This window comes from Diadema antillarum, unplaced genomic scaffold (genome assembly GCF_040938485.1).
Source record: "Diadema antillarum isolate AM-2024a unplaced genomic scaffold, OU_Dant_1.0 seq00000454_RagTag, whole genome shotgun sequence".
NCBI classification, from domain to species: Eukaryota; Metazoa; Echinodermata; class Echinoidea; order Diadematoida; family Diadematidae; genus Diadema; species Diadema antillarum.
This window is the reverse complement of record NW_027271426.1, coordinates 1,431,651-1,450,989: the sequence shown is the minus strand read 5'-3', so window position 1 is coordinate 1,450,989 and position 19,339 is coordinate 1,431,651. Positions and strand designations below refer to the sequence as shown.

The window sequence follows — 19,339 nt, the reverse complement described above, 5'->3', positions numbered from 1 at the left end:
GCCATTTAATTTCTATTAGGGATTCTTCCTTTTTCATGCTTTGTAAGTACTCATATTTTACGTCGTGTCCCATATCACATCTTTTGCATGCAAAATGGCATCTGACATGCAATGCATCCTAGGATTTTTGTTTTTAATCTTTGCCCACGATTACCACACAATCATGACACAAACTTTGTGCGCATTATGTTGAATTGTCGGTGCTTTGATTATGACTTTGATTTCAAATATTCGTTTCTACTTTATAATTTCTAATACAATTCTTTCAGAGATTGAAATGGCTCAGCATCGATTGGGGTTGGGAAGGAGGGGGAAAGCAGAGAAGTGGCAGCTGGGGGTCTCCGGGAGGCAGAATAAAGCACTTTGCCCACCTATAAACGGAATATTCAAAGTGAGTCTGCATCTTGCATGATGAATATTATAAGTACTCCTGCGGATGTTTTGTGTCTGCCCGGAAAAGCTGTGTATTCATGGAAACTGCTGATTCATGTCAGAAGTTGATCCTTCTTCATCATGACATTGTACTGTGTTGTTCTCGAGCACCAATCGGAAATAATATTTTAAATGTCATCTGTACATCGACTTCAAGGCCATTCCAAGGGTTGTAGAATAGAATTGCCCCATGTTATAATCTAATTTTATAGGGGAGGGATTTCACTTACTCAAACCCCTCCACAACAAAAGAAAGAAGTATGACACACTGTAGTAGCAAAACGATGTATAAGTCAATTCAATATACTCTAACCAAAATGTAGGCTTATGTAATGACTGCAGTGTATGAATGATTTGATCAGTTTGTTATGTAATGATGCATTGGGATCTTCTGAATGTATCCCTTTTTCTGTTTGCCCAATTTTCTTTATTTTGTATCATTCCTATTGTAACGTAGCGGTGTGCCGAGTTGTGTTTCTATTGAATAGAAGTATGTGCAGGTATTGTATACTCTATTAACTACACGCGTTCACATTGGTCCCCGCACACGAGAGATCTTATCTTTTTTACGACTGACCGAACCCACATTGGTATATCCCAGCTGTCCCCGAGCTGTGGGGGCAATTAGGGCTTGGGGCGAGCTCTGCCAGGCAGCGTAGCGCATGCGCACATTTGATGACCACAGCTGGACGCTATCCAACAGGTCTGTTTGGGTTTGTTTATCAATCAGGTGGAGACAGGGAGTCTGTGTGGTCAGCTTGGGTGTGGTCAGCTTAGGAACGGAAAGAGAGAATTGTGTTTGTGAGGGGAAAAGCCTGGTGGTCTAAGGAATATAAACATAGAACATGTTATTAGAAGATGGGGTGTAGGGGAAGGTGGGGCAAGATGGGACTCGAGGCAGGATGGGACAATGCGATAACTATCTCTGTAAGCATCAGAGGGCACTGATAAAAAGCACGCTGTCACGAAGCCATCTTTACGCTCTGTGCGGCTGAGATTCTCTTGAGCTTTGGAGGACAAAAGCGAAAATTGATATTGATGACGGCAGAATTTCTGCAGTTATGAAATGTATAGTATCCCTGGCATGATATGAAGAAGGGTAGAACGATGACATCGTGTGGTTTATACATCAAGTTTATTTCACAAAATGTAGGCAGACTGTATGTCATTGCATGTATTGTGCAGAGCTTAGAAGTGTAATGTGTGTGTGCATGGGACAGGATGGGACATCCACCTCGGGGCAGATTGGGCGGGTGTCCCATCTTGCCCCATCATATTTGATATGTTTATTCTTTTTTTTTTCAGTTTCAGAATGGTCCGGAATTACAAAAGAAAGAGCAACCGTTTCAAGTGGAACACGGAAATATGCGTCTTAATTGTTTGTTCCATCGTGCCCCATGTGTGTGGGGCAGGATGGGACATATTTGGCTATTTTGAGATGGTTATTACTTAAAATAAAAGTAGGCAATTAAGATGATATTACGTGTGATAGTGTTGCCTTACACAATCTTTGCAAATCCCGTTTCATGTGGAAGTTTGTTACGTAGTATTTGAAATAAAGCACATGTAGTGAAATGCGGCCTATCTTGCCCCACGTTCCCCTAGGTGGTGGTCTGGTAGTATGAACATTACACCTGTAATGAAAATGAAGGATGAAAATTAATATTGATGTGACTTTGAAATGATTGTTATATAAACAACCATTCAATGCACTCATTATGTTCTACACATGTAATCATTTTCTGTTTTTAGGTTTGCTGCCTCTTTGGGGACTCCCAGCTGCGGGGGTTTGTGCAAAAGGATGCCCCTCCTCCCAACCCCCACAGAAGACAGCTCATAATAAACTGCACACCTGGGGGGAAATGCGCGGACGTTGCAACCGAGGTGAATTTTGAACTTTGAACTTTGAACTTTATTTCTTTCGACCCCTTCCGGAGTATGAAAAATGTAGCATATACAGGGTGGCCCGAAAAGAACGGAACACCTAAGATCTTTAAATTTAGCTACATTGTTGGTTATACAAGTGTATGTCACTATTTTGCATACTACAATTTTGTACTCGAAAGTCAATTCCATTTCCAATAACACCAGGTCAATTCCATTGTGACTTATGGGACAAAGTGACAATTTTCAGCAATTTCAAACCAGTATTTTGAGAAAATAGTTGCATCAAATACATTTTTCTCAGTTCATGGTTAGATCCATCATATCACAGTTTATGAAAACACCATACTTAGTTTGAAAAGTATCATTGCATTACGTACAGCAATAAAAAATTGCTGTCGTGACTTATGGGACATCTGAGGACCACCGTTTTTCACATGGGAAAGTAAGTTCTGAAATATTCTTACACACAGAGTCTCTGGAAAGATATTTTCTTTCCTGAATGTAGCAAAGGGTTGGTGCTTACCCTGAGCCAAGTGGTATGAATATCTACTCATTGGTACAGTAGCAGGATAGGGAAAACCAGTGTGACTGAGGGGACACAAAAACGTGACTTATGGGACGCTATCAACTACCACATTTTGAGATTGACAGAATAATATTTACTCATGCCGGAACAAGTTCTAGAACATCATAAAACCAATCTATGACCTAAGAACATTCAGAAAATAAGCCTTCTGAGAATTACACACGCTGTATTATGGTCATAATAGTGTATCAGAAATGATACATAAATTCTGCAAAAATTGGCAATTTTCATGAAAAATGAAGGTTTTTCGGACATAACTCCACTCCACGTTCACCGATGTTCACAAATGAGGTATCAAAATATCCGTTGTGAAAGGTTGCTTTGAGTAAACAGTACCAGATCATCTAATTAAGCTTCATTAATCATCTATACTCAATAGTTTGATTTTCATAAAATGCAACCTTTCGGTGGAATTGACCAACAAGTTCTTTAATTTTGGTTAATGCGTTATGATTTTAGAACCATTTTTGTCAACCCTTGCAAATTTCAAAATATGATCACTTTGCACTCTCAGAGATGCCGAAATCAGCGAGAATTCGGCTTGCCATAGAACCAGCAGCGTTCATAATATGCGGAATGTGGGGCGGACGGTGTTTTTGTCGTCAGGTCGTGTCATTCACAATTGTAACGGACGATGAGAACCACATCGTACACATTGTAAACGTATCTGGTTCTATGGCAAGCATTCTTTGGAATATAAATTTTCCGATCCTCGGAAAAGTATTCGCAGTCGCACTGGAACATCATAATGTAACTCATCACCAATCAAACCAACACTACACAAGGTACACAAGTTGCTTGACCTTGATGATCCTTCATAACACCAAGTAACAATGGGGAGACGATGGCTTCCGCAGCGAAATTACATAAGTTTCTACTGTTCTCACGATCACATTTAACAATTGTGGCTAAAAGGCTAGAGATTATTTAAAAATCCTATAATTCAAACACCGGCCATGTTAATTATTTACATCAGACATGTCTTTCAATATCTTTCAGATAAGGAATTTCATCTACCCTTATTGACCAAGATTGCTGATGGTGGAAGCGGGGACGAACGACCTTGGGCGTCCAGTCGAGGACGCTCGGCAAGATTTTCACCACCTCCTCGAGGCAGCCAAGAAAGTCTCCGAGGTAACTGACTATCTCGTTAATAACTTTAATAATTTATTATAAGACCGGCCAATATATATGTTACATAAAGCTACTTCGAGACTTATGCATGACTTCGGAAACGATGAGAATTCGTCCCATATAATATAATATATGTTCAAGAAAAAAGTAAAGTTAGTTTGTTTTGAAAAAGTAATTTATTTTAATATTGGTTTTCCGTTGAACTTACATCCTAATCAATTCACTATCATTGTATCTATGTATGTTCTTGTTTTGTATTCATACGACAGGAGGTGGTGGCGTTCTCAATCCTTCCTCGGCTGGATCGCTTAGGGTCGGTCGTCCCCGTCTTCAACAAGGAGTTCGAGAGGACGGCAATAGAAGCAGGTGTCTCATGGGTGGACCTGACGGCGAGGTTCCCAGTGCAGGATCTGAGGTGTTGGGCCGGTGACGGCTTGCACCTCAGTGACTGCACTGGGTTACCTCGCCTAGCAGCTGAGGTCAGCGATGTGTGCTGCAGTTACTGATTTTTTTTTTTTTTATGTGGATATTGAATTGTTATTGTAAATAAATATATATGAAAATACACCTTGAAATACATTGTCACGATTTCATTCTTATGTGTTAAGTGTATTTGTTTACAGAATAGGGGACTGCCAGAATGGAGAGAGGGAGAGAGAGAGAGAGAAAGAGACAGAGAAACTGAGAAAATTGGTGGGGGAAGGGGAAGGAGTGATGGAGCAGAAGAGTGAGGGGGAGAGCACAAGACATATACATGTACTGACAGAAGGATAAAAAAGCAGACACAGAGTATTACACTTATCAAAGAAATATTCTCCTAACTTTTCTAATTTGAAAATGATTACACCACTCAACATAGCTCAGTTTTTTCCCCAAAATAGTTTGCTACTGGCTTGAAACATGTTTAACTGTGGCCTTTGTGGGAGAAGAGCCTAGATAAAGTCCAAGTCACACCAGTTCAAAAGTCATTAATTTGCTTTTTTGAATGATCACAATTATCTACTGCTAGCATTATGAAATGAGTCTGCTCATGAAAGATTTAAGCAGCACAGACCCTTGTTGTCAGGCTTGCTGTAACTGCATAGTACCATATATGTACATGTGCTCAGGACAGATCTCTGGTTTGTCATTCTTTCAGACTAGCCCATAGCAAAATAATTGTGGTCTGCAGATTGCAGATGGCCATCTGCAGGCCATCCGATAGTTATCCAATGCTTATGCCATCCGATAACTATAGGATGGCAATTTCACATGCAAATTAGTTACCATCAGCAAGCCATCGGCTAGCAGATGGCTTGCTGATGGGTACATATCCCGATGGCTTGCAGCTGATGGGTACACTTTCCCCGATGGCTTGCTGATGGGTACACTTTCGCAATGGCTTGCTGATGGACATTTCCCGATGGCTTGCTGATGGGTACCCGATGGGTACATTTCATGATGGCTTGCTGATAGTACTGCGGATGGCTATACCTAGTGGCCATCCTATGGCTATTGCATGGCAATTTCACATGGCAATTTCACATGCAAATTAGTTACTTTCTGCAAGCCATCCGCTAGCAGATGGCTTGCTGATGAGTACACTTCCCGATGGCTTGCTGATAGCTCATGACTTTCTATTCCCCTATTTCTTCCTAAATTGGTCGCATTTACCGGGGTGGAGCCTACCTTGGGGACTCACATCCCCACCAGGAAGCTTCAATGCGACGGGGAAGAGTGTAGTGGGGAGCGACTTCGGACTGACTTGGACTTACTCAGACCGACTCGACGACCGGCGGACTGCCCTCGGTCTCCGAGGGCGCGAACTTGAGGTATCTCAGAGAGAGAATGATATGAGCCCAAATGAACCGCACATGGAAGTTCTTTGGGCCTTGGGCAATGCTATTTCTACCAAGCCGCAGGATAACAACGCTCCCGTTTCAGGTAGGAAATGCTCCAAGAGAGTTTTCTCCACAATTGTAGTAGGCTGGCCACTACTACAGAATTATGAACAAACTGTCAGACGTCACATACAGGATTCAAGCTACACCACGATCTAAACCAAAGATTGTACATTTTGACAGACTGAAGCCATACAAAGGAGCTACACCAGATGAATGGTACAATGTAATCCAGAATGTTGAAGTGGCAAACACAGCTCTGTCCAGGGAAGCGCCAGATCAACCAAGTTCATGAGAAACAGAAGTACAAACTAAAGAAAATGAACAAGAAGTTTTTACAGATTCTGGTTCAGGACGCTACCCTAAGAGAAATAGGAACCCTCCCAACAATTTCTGGAGAATCAGGGAATGATTCTTAGGAAGAAATTGTGGAAGAAGTTGGGATATTTCATTCAAAGAAGTATTTGTTTTGCTTTCTCATCAGATGGGCCGCTTTGAGCGCAAACTGATGACCATCAGCCGGAGGCCCCCTGCCTACCGATGCCGTTATTGCAATTACGTATCGACCATCAACGAAATGGTGAAAGCTCATGAGAGTTCCCGACACAAACAAGACAGGGCGCCTCTCACTAAGGTCATCCCCCCGCAAAGACGCCTGCAAGTGGTAACAAAGCGCCCATTTGAAGCCAAGAGGAAGAGGTGGTCTACACCAGATCTGACGGCGAGGAAGCCCACGAAACTATAAGTGCCATTCTGCAGGGCCAGGAGGCTTACGTCACCCACACCCGTGCCATCACCGGAACACGGATCCCCAGAAGAGCCAGTCCCTACCCCTACGAGCGATCAAGACGTCCCACCTAAAGATGAGACAACCACGTCCTCACGTCCTCGGACGGAACTCGATGATGATATCGACGAGTCGACACAAATGGAATTCGACACAACGGAAGCAGAGACCCAAACAGATAACGAAACCAGGCTCCTCTTTGACGTATGTCACGAAGCGCTTTATACTCACTCATCTTTTACCCAGTCTTTTGCCCTAGGGTCTACCCATGGTCGTGGTGCCGGTACATACGTCGTGGAGACGGTCCACTTGCCGGAGAAGGGTGTCATTTACACGAGACACACGTATCATCACAGTGAGCAGTAGAATCTGCGCTAATAATATGCTATTATGACATGCTTTCTCTTTCTGCTCTTTCTCCTCTGTCTCTTTCTGATCTTCATCTTTGAGAATTGTAACGCCACTGATGTAAAATATGTATATAGGGATTGTACTTGTACAGGGGATTAGTGGGAATCTTGAGGAATCGCTCATCTTCAAAAGTTTAAATGATTTCAATAAAATATGTCCTCCAGTGATTGGGCATTTGGCTTTTAGAAGATGATATATAATTTGGTGATTGTGATGATTACGAGATGATTGACGGTGTTGACTTGTTCATAATGATGAAGACTAATTGCATGTACGTACATTCTTTGGATCGAAACTGTGAAATGAAACAGCTGTAGAATTTTCGAATTGCCAGAATCTTTCAGCTAATGATATGTTTTTCAAGTTACGGTCAAGCATGCTGGATTGAGCATTTCAAATTGAGCATTCCCAAGATGTATTTTTATTTCATGAGATCCGTTAACATTGTAAAATGCGAGGACGCATTTCATGGGGAGGGAGGCTGTGTAACCACCCTATGGTACAGTAGGTTAGGGAGGGAGATTAGCTTCTCTTGGAATATATTATTAAATATTATCAAATATATATATTATTAAATTTTACCTCCTTATATTTCCCTTATCGTCTGCCTAACTGCTCATACTTATATTATCTCCAACCTTACTTCATAAAGCTACTGCTACTATATGTCAGTGTCGAAGAACCTCAATTTCCTTTGGCTATCCAGCTATCTTTGTCCCTGTGGAAGTATAACACAACTTCAGACAAGTTAAAATCATATTCATACAATTTTTGGTAAAATGTCCATTTCATTGTGGAATTGCTCATATGTCTTTCCTGTACAGGTTTACCCAACTGCCATACCGCTAGCACCCCTTACCTCTGCATCCTCTCTTTATTCATCATCTTTATTCATCATCTTCAGTGTTTCCCAGTTGTTCAAAATCATCATACCCTGACATACTACAACTGTAGTTCCTCCTCAATCTCAGGCTTCACCTTCATCTTCCCCTTCATCTTCCCGTCCTCCTTCACCTTCCTTTCAGACTACATGACTGTATACCATTCCACAATGATCAAACTCATCCAGTCCATCTTCCTGTGTCTCATAAGTCTTCAGTTTTCCTTTACCTCTTCCTATTGTTTATTGTCTTGTTACTTGTATTCCTAGTCATTCTGGAATTAATCCTTCTCTGGTTATTGTAGATTTTCAACTGCAAGGAATCGAGTTTGTAAAGTTTCTTTATTCATGTAGTTGTATATTCTACATGTGTTTCATATCACTTTGGGGTTGTGTGAGGGGGAGAAGGAATGTCACAAGTACAATAAAACAAGGGATAGAAATAAGGTAACAAATTTGGTGAGTAAAGTTTTCATTTTGAATCATCGAGGTCGCCATGTAAATCGTGCCCTGTTGGAGTCTTTTGAGGTTTTTGTGTTTTGGTGTTGAATTCCCTTTTTTAGCCGTGCACTATCTCGACTGTTACTTCATTTTTTGATCGAGACTTAGGTCAGGTGTGGCAAGTCTATGCATCTTTGATATTTTTCTTCATGTACTTCATTCTTATTGTTCTTTGAGTTACTTGGTGTTTAAACGCCTCTTTGCAATAGTTGCTGTTGATTTGTCTTTACATATGTCTGCTGTCTATCTTCTCTTGAAATATTTTCTGGTCTGTATTATTGTCATTTATTTCACTGTTCATTTGGATATCACTAACCAGGCCAGGGCGGGGGGAGGGCTGGGAGGCCCCCCTTGACGTTTCAGGCAATACATCCGCAACGCAAAAAGTTTTTGCCGTGACTTTTATTAATTTTTTTTTTCAAATTCTATACATCTTTTGAAACCAACTTCACAATGCCCGGGCATGCGGTTCCAAAGTTACGCCTGATTTTGTACTTGCATGTGGGACCAAAAATTTTCCCCTACATGTGATTTCTTGTACTATAGTGGAAGTTCAGTATAAAGAGAGTATAATCACAATATTCCTGATATGATGGGTAATATTTCTGGTCCCAGCTCTTTATAGTTTATTGTTTTTTTAACCTGACATAGCGAGATTCCTACCATAATATGATAATTTCAATGGTCCTAACGACCTCCTATACTGAGTTAATTTCTATTGTATTTCAATTTCAGAGTTAACAGAAATTTTTGTATGATTGACTGTGTTAAATGTGGAAGATAAATCGAGGAGTTAAACAGAACAGTAGTCCTCCTATCATCCATGTCTCTCAATGATCGCAGAAGTGTCACCAACAAATTTCATGGAAAAAGCATTCAAAATCAAAAGGTCAAAAACAAAGGAATACATAAGAAATTGTAAAAAATGAAGTACATTTTAAGTAAAAAATTATACTGGAATTTTTTGAAGTACAATTGCTAAGAATACCACGAGTATCTAGACAAGAGTTTATCTATTGATTCTAAGCAAACAGTCTGATATGCATAAATCAGCAGAATCAATGAAACCATTTTATTTTGCAAGTATTAACAGCTGGTTGAGTACAGTTTTGTAGATTATGCCTCAGGCAAAGTGTATGCAAATATTTAGAGCGATTGGGCAGTCAACAGCTGAGATCTCAGCCCCCCCCCCCCCTGCTTTAAATTACGAGAATGCTACCCAGACATCAATGTACTTTCAATGAATGAAGAAAAACAAGAAAGAGTAAAGAGTGAAAGTTTGAGCAAAATCAAACAAACTGTTCAAGAGTTTTGAATTTTGAAAGTCGTAAGTAAATAATTATTATGGGGATCCTTTAAGTTGGCCACCAGCATCTGTGATGTCATTGTGGATAACTCTCCTTTTTTTTCATACACAGAATTTATAATTATCTTCATTTTCAAGAAAAAAAAAAATTCTTTTGAGCTGCTTGAGTATAACAAAGCTACATCAATTGTGCAAATATTTTGGGAAGAATTATGTTGATCCCTGAGCTAGAATTTCAAATAAATCAATATTTTAGAAAAAAAAAAGTATGCATGAAAGGAGAGTTGTTCTCGATGACATCACAGATACTGGCACAGATACTGGTGCGGAGGCACAGGCGGAGGTGAAGTGTCAAAGTGATATCCCCAAAATGGCGGCGGCCACAGCGAAGAGAAATCTCAATTTCTCGGAGACCGAGCAAACCACTTCTGCCCCTGATTGGTTTCGGGAATTCGACAAAAGACTGGATGAAAAGCTAAGTTCTCTGTTTAGCCAGATACACATTGTATCGGTTTGTCATTCCAAGCTAAAAGTACATGATGACATACTAATTGGGGTTGACTATGAATTCGCACAAATGAAAAATGAAATGGAAGAGCTGTGCAAACAGAATGAGACTCTAGCTAACAAGATAGATGACATCGAAAACAGGGGGCGCCGAAAGAACTTGGTAATATTTGGCATCAAAGAAAAAAAGGACACACGAGGCAGCGGTCTGATGAAAGAGGATAGTATGAACATGGTTCGTGAATTCCTTAGGTTTGCTGGAGTACAGCAGTCCGATCTAGAGTGCATCGAGAGAGCCCATCGTACTCCCACCTTTGAAGGATGATGACCTCTGAAGGAGCTGACTGCACGGATGTGGAGACAGTGGACACGATGACGTGACAAATCCACGACTGGCAAGTTTACACTTGCAACGCTCTCTTTAAAACCAATTTGATACACGCGGTTGGACATCAAAATCAAGTGCTGAGGAGAACGGAAGTGACCCAATACTCAACGAGCTAAACAAGACAGCTCTTGCTTTACAACAACGCTACATAGGAGACAACGAATTCCTTGGCGGACCAGTACAAAAATTCACCAAGAAACTTCAGGAACTAAATTCTGGAACGAATACTGGGTTTGCACTTAGCTTCTGTGCTTCACTGCTTTGGCCGTTACTCTGGGGTGGCAGGTGCTCTGGGCAAGAAATCAAAAAAATCTCTAGTCAGTATGAAGACGATTGGTGTTCAGCCAACGGCAGCATCTAGGAGAAAGATGGTTGGCGGTGGCAGAAACCGCATTGGTGCTGGCAGACCGTCAAAGGATTGCTTGAAAACCAGGAAAGAAACTGTGCCATTCAGCTCTCAGCATATGCCTTGACGCAAAGCACAACATAACATTTGCAAATGTGTTAAAAACAACCAATCTCTTGGTGAAACACACTCTACCAAGTAAACAGGACACTCTCCTGGGAAAAATAACACCAAATTCAAATAACCACTCATTTTGCCATGAATTGACCATAGAAACCAATGGTATATCTACATATTTTGCCATGAATTGACCATAGAAGCCAATGGTATATCTACATATTTTGCCATGATTTGACCATAGAAACCAAATGGTGTATCTACAAGATACACCCTTTTGCCGTCAAATGTTTAGGCAAATTTGAAAAAAATTAATACAATTTTAATTACCCTTCACTAAAATTACTTTGATAGCGAGCGACAAGATGAGCTCTGATTGATGGTATGCATCTTTGCTTGTACTCATGCGTATACTCTTATTTATTTTCGCTTTTCCTCGCCGCAAAAAAAAAAAAAAAAAGTCCACGCACATGCGTACTCTTATTCCGAAGATGTAAGTCATGAATATTCATATAATGTAGACTTGGGGTCTGGAACCTATGTGGGAAAAACAATTTCGCCTCCGGGCAGATTTTGTTCACAGCCCAGGGATGCTACATGTACATGAGGTTTAGGTTTATGGAATAGTTTGGGGGCAAATGTGCCCATGCTCAAAAGTCACAGGTTGCCAAACTTTTACTAAAATTCCAGTTTTCCACCGATTACTTAAGTTAGAAATGAATTTGGCAGGTATGATTTATATACGTATTAGAAAGACATTTTCAGGAGGCAAAAGGGTTGGAAAGTAATGGAACCCATTCCTGAAACTGTGACTGTAAAGTTTAGTAAAAAGAAATGGAAGAGTTTAGAACCATCGCCAAACTATCTTTTTTAGATTAACACTTTTTACAATAGGAGGCTTGAGAATGATCAAAACTTTTTGTCACATGACAGATCATCCTTACAATGATTATAGTTCAGCAAATGTTCCCAATGAAGTTTATTCAAAGATTCTTTGATTATTGAACTACATGTAAATACATACGTACCCAACACCAGCCACGTCTATATGTGCAAGATTTGCTGTCAATAGCTTTACTGTCCTTGCACCGCCCCGCCGTGTTGTGGTTAAGTCCTTTGATGTCAGTATATATATAGTATGTATATATGAATTGCGTTACTTGATTTGCAGGAAGAGCAGTGTTTGCTGGGAAGAATTTCCATAAAGGTGACTTCCTTCTGTGGTACAAAGGAATTTTATTGGATGCTGCAGAAGGGTAGAAGAGAGAGGAAAGGAAGGAGTCTGTCTTCAGATACTTCTCTAACTGGAAGGGGAAAAAGTGGACGGTACTGAGCAGTGAAGAAGATACTTCTGTATTCCTCGTTGTCAATTAGACAAGGGCAAAGTCAAAGAGGACACAGGCTACCTATGACCATCTCACAGACATTCAGAGATGGGAAGACAAAGTGATGGTGAAACTTTGCTTTTTGATGAAGGACCACACACAAGGATGTTGATCAGCTCTTCAGTCGCATATCAACTCATATACGTCCAAACACAACATTCCAATGCTCTCTTCATTACTATCACACATTCCAAAATCGTTAGCAAGCCGAATACTACTGCTAGAGGACACAAAGAAACCATCCTCAACGTAAGAGACTGGTTACAGACACATCAACAGACCATCGCACAACAGTCTTCCACACCCATTCAAAAGTAGATGGAAAGGCTATTATTCAAACAAAGAAGAGGAGCAATAGTCCTGAATGGCAAGCAACAACACGTAGCAGCCATATTCTTTCTGGACTCCCCTCTGGGATTCCCAAAGCTGTCCACAGGAAGTTGGAGGAGCTGCACCTCATCCATCTACACAGAGATATGTCCAAGTACTGGTCATACTTTAAATCAAGCTCTTTGGACGTAGAAGATAATGGCTCATACCCCCATTGGATACTACGAGATATTTTTATGGCCATGGACTCCACACCGACAAATCAGCCCCGGGAACCTCATTCAGACATTCATTTTTTAAAATAAGTTCAAGCTGGACCCTTGAAAGCATGGTATTCATTTTGACAAATTTAGACTAGGAAATACCTACCTTCCAGAAATAACATAAAGAAGGTAGGACACTAATTATGACGAAAGAGTATGCACACTGTGCAATGAAAATAAGATATGGTGACAAATTTCATACCTTACACTATGTTCAAGTTTAGTTTCTTAAGGACTCACTGACAGGATATGTTTCCTATCCAATAGTACAATAGATATCCAAATACTTTTAAAATGGGATAGTTGGTAAGTGGTTAAAACATTTTTAGGTAAATTGAAAAAACTTTGCAAGCTGAATGGTGTTATCATTTCAAAGTTCAGGTTCTCAAAGCCATCCTAGCATTCCCCCCTCCCTCATTTGCTATATCACACCCCTCTCCAAATTTGTTTTCGAACCCTCCTTATAACTGTTAGCTGAGGACTTTTAAAAGATTATAAAAGTGACCATAAATTACCTCTCATAACATAGACAGTTTACTACATGTATGTGATTATTGCCTTCATGCTGTATACCTTGTATTCTTTCTTCTTCTTTTTTCTGTAACTGTTTTTTTTTTAACCGTGAACCCATAACTACATATATACGACTATATTACGGCAGAAATAGAAGAGAATCTACACCAGTGGAATGGAGACATGAAATTGACCATTTGAACTTTATTTCATCAGAAACAATGAAACATTCATCTGTGGATAATCTCCTTTCTGTGAACTTATGATGTACATATCCAGATAGATCATTTTCATATTTCACAGAGGCCTGCTTTTCTCCTACTCCCCTAGAACATTATCATGCAACTTATCATGCAACTAAATGTGGTGGAAAGGTAGAGCGGCATGCTTCTAGACTTACTGAACTGCCCTCCAAAGGAGACTCTTACATCCCGCGAGATCCCTAGATGGTGAACTTGCACCAACTGCCGCCCGATGTCAAAAGACCTGGAGGCAGTATGTTGTGGTCTATCGAAGGAAAACTGCCTCTCAACATCAGAATTACTTACGTTTATGAATAACACTTGCCAGTATGAGTCTCACAAAAAACACTATTTTGGACAATCCTCTTAGCACTGATACCATATGATAAATATTACATGCTTACTGCATTTCATCTAATGTCTTTGAATGAATTGAATTAGCACACAAATTCAAATCCGTTAAACGAAATGAATAGGGATTAGGTTGAGATATTCACTCCGTACCCTTCTGGGACTTGCCAATGAAGATGCCATATCAAGAGGCTATTGATGTTGAACAGATTGAGAATGTTAATTTTACTCTAAATTAGCATTTGTTAGACTTTGAAACTGTGCCTTTACAGATCAGTCGTAGTTTAAGCTCTAGATTGGATAATATGTTGATCTTCTGGGATGTTTTAAACATTAAAAAGCAGGGAATAGTTTAAATAAGTGCACTGTGAAACATCACTTGCAAAAGTGGTTTGATTATGGATGTCAAAATGTAAAAAGAAATTTAATCAAGCTCGGTGAGATGCAGGAATATTAGATCTGGTAAACATTTTGATTACTTGAACAGACTAGGAAAGCAATATCAGTAAACAATTCAGAGGTAATAAGCAATTTGCCATGTATTAAAACTATTAGAGGAGCTTCAATGCAAAGAACCCTAAAGACTTTCGGCACTTGTTGGAAGATCCTCATACTATTATTAAAAACCCCGTTTATTATCAAAAACTCCACATTTTACTGATTTAAACAATCCCTTCCACTGAGTTGATTAGCAGTCCACAGAGTCAGTGGTACTTGATTGGGTTTGCCAACTAAAACTGTAAACAATCAACTCCTACAGTTGCATGTACGGTCCTTGAAGAACTCAGGTGTTATCCAATTATAAATTATGCACATTTGTGAATGACTAATTTTTGGTGTCAACTGGTTTACAAAATCATTCTTCCATTGCTAATATCATGTATTGTCTAATTAGTAACATGCAAAATACCCAAAATTTTTAATCAGACTAGCTCTCTATTATACAGAAAGTGATTACTGACTGTGGTTTTAATGTTTGGCCTTCTCAAACATGTGCTGTTATTTGGTTTAAAAGGAATACCACGCAGAGGTTAGAGAACCAATTTATCCAATCTTGGCTTAGTACTGTTGAATCAAGTAACATATGGGCTGATTAAAGATTTTTTTTAATAAGTTCAAGCTGGATACACTGTTTCTTCCTTGCAAGCATTATATTCATTTTGAAAAATTTAGACTAGGAAATACCTACCTTCCAGAAATAACATAAAGAAAGGTAGGACACTAATTATGACAAAAGAGTATGCACATTGTGCAATCAAAATAAGATATGGTGACAAATTTCATACCTCACACTATGTTCAAGTTTAGCTTCTTAAGCACTCACTGACAGGATATGTTATCTAAATATTACAATAGATATATTCAAATACTTTTAAAATGGGATAGTTGGTATAAAAGTGGTTAAAATATTTTTTAGGTAAATTGAAAAAACTTTTAAAAGATTATAAAAGTAACCATATTACCTCTCATGACATAGACAATTTACTACATGTATGTGTTTATTGCCTTTATGCTGTATATCTTGTATTCTTTCTTCTTTTTTTTTCTGTAACTGTTTTTTTTTTTACCTTGAACCCATAACTACATATATACGACTATATTATGGCAGAAATAGAAGAGAATCTACGCCAGCGGAATGGAGACATGAAATTGACCGAACTTTATTTCATCAGAAACAATGAAACATTCATCTGTGGATAATCTCCTTTCTGTGAACTTATGATGTACATATCCAGATAGATCATTTTCATATTTCACAGAGGCCTACTTTTCTCCTACTCCCCTAGAACATTATCATGCAACTTGATGTAGAAAGACTGAGAGACCTGCTCCTGAATGTGGTGGAAAGGCAGAGCGGTATGCTTCTAGACTTACTGAACTGCCCTCCAAAGGAGACTCTTCCATCCCCCGAGATCCCTAGATGGTGAACTTGCACCAACTGCTGTCCGATGTCAAAAGACCTGGAGGCAGTATGTTGTGGTCTATCGAAGGAAAACTGCCTCTCAACATCAGAATTACTTACGTTTATGAATAACACTTGCCAGTACGAGTCTCACAAAACACACCACTTTAGACAATCCACTTAGCACTGATATCTTACGATAAATATTACATGCTTACTGCATTTCATCTAATGTCTTTGAATGAAATGAATTAGTACACAAATTCAAATCCGTTAAATGAAATAAATAGGGATTAGGTTGAGACATTCACTCCCTACCCTTCTGGGACTTGACAATGAAGATGCCATATCAAGAGGCTATTGATGTTGAACAGATTGAGAATGTTAATTTTACTCTAAATTAGCATTTGTTAGACTTTGAAACTGCTTTTACAGACCAGTCGTAGTTTAAACTCTAGATTGGATAATTCAGAGGTAATAAGCAATTTGCCATGTATTGAAACTATTAGAGGAGCTTCAATGCAAAGAACCCTATAAGAATTTCGGCACTTGTTGACAGATCCTCATACTATTTAAATATAAAAAACCATGTTTATTACTAAAAACTCCACATTTTACTGATTTAAACAATCCCTTCCACTGGAGTTGAATAGCAGTCCACAGAGTCAGTGGTACTTGATTGGGTTTGCCAACTAAAACTGTAAACAATTAAATCCAGCCTATAATTGCATGTATGGTCCTTGAGGAACTGGGGTGTTATCCAACTATAAATTATGCACATTTGTGAATGACTCATTTTTGGTGTAAACTCGTTCATAAAATCGTTCTTCCATTGCTAATATCATGTATTGTCTTAACGGTGTGAATATGCAAAATATCTGAGATTTTTAATCAGACTAGCTCTCTACTATATACAGAAAGTGATTACTGACTGTGGTTTTAATGTTTGGCCTTCTCAAACATGTGCTGTTATTTGGTTTAAAAGGAATACCATGCAGAGGTTAGTGGACCAATTTATCATATCTTGGCTTAGTACTGTTGAATCAAGTAACATATGGGCTGATTAAAGAATTTTTTAAAATAAGTTCAAGCTGGATACACTGTTTCTTCCTTGCAAGCATTATATTCATTTTGACAAATTTAGACTAGCAAATACCTACCTTCCAGAGATAACATGAAGGAAGGTATGACAGTAATTATGACGAAAGAGTATGCCCATTGTGCAATCAAAATAAGATTGGTGACAAATTTCATACCTTGTTCAAGTTTACCTTCTTAAGCACTCAGTTACAGGATATGTTACCTAAATATTACTATAGATATTCAAATACTTTTAAAATGGAATAGTTGGTAAGTGGTTAAAATATTTTTAGGTAAATTGCAAAAGCTTTGTAAGCTGAATGGTGTTATCATTTCAAAGTTTAGGTTCTCAAAGCCATCCTAGCATGCCCTCCCCCCACCCCCATATACCCACAATATTTCCCCCTCCCTCATTTGCTATATTATACCTCTCTCCAATTTGCTTTTTAAACCCTCCATAAAACTGTTAGTTCAGGATCTTCAATAGATTATAAAAGTAAACATATTACCTCTCATAGCATAGACTGTATATTATCTGATTATTGCCTTTATGCAGTATACCTTGTATTCTTTTAATTTTTTTTTCTGTAACTGTTTTTCTTACAGTGAACCTGTAACTACATATACGACTATATGTAGGCAAAAATTGTAGATTTGAGACATCATTGGTAGAAATGATCATGCACAGATCTCAGGTAGATGATGACTTAGTGTGGTTCAAGAGATTCATTTTATCAGCAATAATGGAACATCCATCCATGGATAATCTCCATTCTGTGATGGAGATACATGCATTGCTTCTGTTGAAGCAAGAGGTGGGTTATTGGTACAGCATTCAAGATTGGAACATGGCTTGTATGATGGAGGAAGTCGAGATTAGCATGTGCACAAGGAGCTCACACAATTTTTTTTTTCTCTTAGTTCTTACAAACAGTTTTGCCTAGAGCATTTAATTGATAATTAGATTTGGTGCTTTATAACTCCCATATTTTATTGTGATTATTTCCATTACCATTATCATTATCATTATCATCATCATCATCATTATTATTATCATCATCATCATTATCTATTTATCATTATTACTACTATTTGTGGGTGTCAAAGCCATTTAGATTCACCTAAATGTGTCAGGATATCAGGAAAATCATGATGACAATTTCTCTGCCAAGGAGTTAAATGGTATTGGTGCAAAATTTGTCTAAAAATTTCCTCAAACTGCATACTCTTGTACAAAGGTATGTGATACGGTCCAATCAGCAAAACATGAAGCTTCCAAGTCAAGCAGTGAAATTCCCAGAGGTGACTTACTTGGCTGCCATTTACCTGTTACATCCAATCACAGGCCTCCATCCAATAAAGTGAATGAAGAATTGCATTTATGATTTTATATACCAGCAGCCTAATGATGGAACGCCCTATGTTCAGTGTGACATTTGTAACACTTGGTACATGTACCATTTTGACTGCGTTGGTTACAATCATACTGACATCACAAAGGACGATCCATACAAACGCCCTTTGTGCTTGACAAATGACTCATCACAAGTGCCTTCAAAGCCTTGCCATGAAGCTTCCAAGTCAAGCAGTGAAACTCTATTAAAGAGGAAACTCGCCTAGCTGCCATTCACCTGTTACTGTACATCCAATCACAGGCTTGGTTCAGCCTTCAACACCATCCATCTCCGATGCAAGAATCGACCGACTGATTGGTCGTGTTTACACTGGTGTTCTTTACCTAACTCACATTTTAGAACTATTAATTTTGTTTAATCTGCAAAATTTATGATTAATAATGCCATTAAAGCATTAATTTACAACAATCAATAATGAAGGAACAGGAGTGGGTTGTACTGTATGAGGAGGTGGACAGTGACCCAAAAGTGCATGGGAGGAGCCAATGTTTGAGGATTATCATAACAACGACGAAACATTTTTTTAGGAGCCAAGTAATCTGCAGCTTGCTGGTAGAACCTTTTTCTTTTTTTCAGCTGCAGGCTTCCACAGTTAAGTAGCAATTGAATCACTTCATCAGGAGAATGCTGAACTTTCTGGATACAAGGGCTGGCCCAACACCTTCAAAACAGGAAATTTCAACCTGACCCTACTG

At 39.0% G+C, this 19,339-nt stretch overlaps 2 pseudogenes; both read left to right on the top strand.

Moving 5' to 3' along the window:
• The first annotated feature begins 277 nt into the window (after window positions 1-277).
• On the top strand, window positions 278-6,664 carry LOC139732882 (uncharacterized; annotated as a pseudogene).
• A 3,971-nt stretch (window positions 6,665-10,635) lies between these two features.
• Window positions 10,636-11,247, top strand: LOC139732881 (uncharacterized; annotated as a pseudogene).
• Window positions 11,248-19,339: the final 8,092 nt, after the last annotated feature.